Source organism: Dipodomys spectabilis, unplaced genomic scaffold (genome assembly GCF_019054845.1).
Source record: "Dipodomys spectabilis isolate Male_0828 unplaced genomic scaffold, ASM1905484v1 ptg000458l, whole genome shotgun sequence".
Taxonomy (NCBI): Eukaryota; Metazoa; Chordata; class Mammalia; order Rodentia; family Heteromyidae; genus Dipodomys; species Dipodomys spectabilis.
In genome coordinates this window covers 701,072-702,441 of record NW_024871135.1, presented here as the reverse complement: position 1 = coordinate 702,441, position 1,370 = coordinate 701,072, and the positions used below count along the sequence as shown (strand labels likewise).

Here is a 1,370-nt window from a genome sequence, read left to right as displayed (position 1 = left end):
ATAACTATCGTTGTGTTGGTAGTTTTAGTATGGTCTTGTTTATGATCATTTGAGTAAATCCCCAAAAGTGGGATTACTGTGTCATAGGGGAGGTTTATGTGGATTCTTCTGAGGAACCTCCATACTGCTTTCCAAAGTAGTTGAACAAGTTTACACTCCCACCAAGAAGGCAGTATGGTTCCTTTGTTGCCACATACCTTTCAGCAGCTGTTGTTGTAAAAATATGGAACACTCCAAGAATTTGCATGTCATCCTTGTGCAGGGTGCATGCTAATCTTCTCTGTATCATTCCAATGTTAGTGTATGTTATGCTAAATTGAGCACAGTACATTTATTATATAGAAAGTATAATTTTTATTGATTTTATTAAACTAGACAATTCAACAAAAAGTAAGTTCAAAAGAATAGTTGTGAAATTTTAGAATCATGTATTTCTTACATAAGCACACATTTAAGAATAAAATCAATATAGACATGCCAAAAACAAAATAATTCCTGATATTTGTAGTTTAAGAGATGTGTAGGAGGAAGAATTCAATTATTCTATACAAGGCACCTGTCAAAATGAACATTGCAGCAACTCTTAAGTTTTAATGTTTTAAATATGCTTAATTTTGGGATTTTGCTTATATATGCCAAAAATAGGACTGTTTGGCAGGTCTAAAACTTTTCTGTAAAGTATTTAAGATTTTTGGTAGCAGACATTAAGTACTAAGTATGTACATTTCAGAGTTTATGAAAACTTTATTAATGAGAATTTGCAAAGTCTTTGTGTAAAGAAGCAGAGTGAAGAGTTAAGATTTTAACTACACAGTTTCTGTTAAAACTTTAGGAATTCCTTACTTTATTTATTAGCAAGGAATAAATGATGATATAAGCTATGATGTACACATGTATGTTTCTATTCACACACATACATATACACATGTATACATGCAGACATGGAGAAAGACACATAATTTCAGCCAACACAATTTTCACCAGTTATTGAATATGACTTAAACGGAATACTTGGAACAATATATATTGAAGATGTATTTGTCCCTAAGAGTTCATTTACCATTCCTCTTATCTCTTAAAACAGGTAGTTTTAGAAAGATTTGACTTACAAAATGCAGTACAAGTGATAGCAAGTCACTTGGAAACCTCAGTAAGTATAATTCATATGGTGTCTCCCTGCTCCTCAGGTAATGCTTACTCTTGTAGACACTCTCAACAACCAAAGTAGCAGGAGAATACCCTGGTAAAGAGTAAAGTAATAAGGGTTTAAGTGGCATCCTTACTTGAGCTCTTTTTCCAAAAACCAGCATGAATTCCTAGGCAGATGAGTGAGTCCTCAGAAAACTGGACTCTACATATACATTTAACTA

At 32.8% G+C, this 1,370-nt stretch overlaps 1 non-coding gene across 1 annotated transcript; it reads right to left on the bottom strand.

Moving 5' to 3' along the window:
- Window positions 1-217: 217 nt before the first annotated feature.
- LOC122098107 lies at window positions 218-324 on the bottom strand. The gene has a single exon (XR_006145666.1). It is a non-coding gene; the product is annotated as a U6 spliceosomal RNA (small nuclear RNA).
- Between the last annotated feature and the right edge of the window lie 1,046 nt (window positions 325-1,370).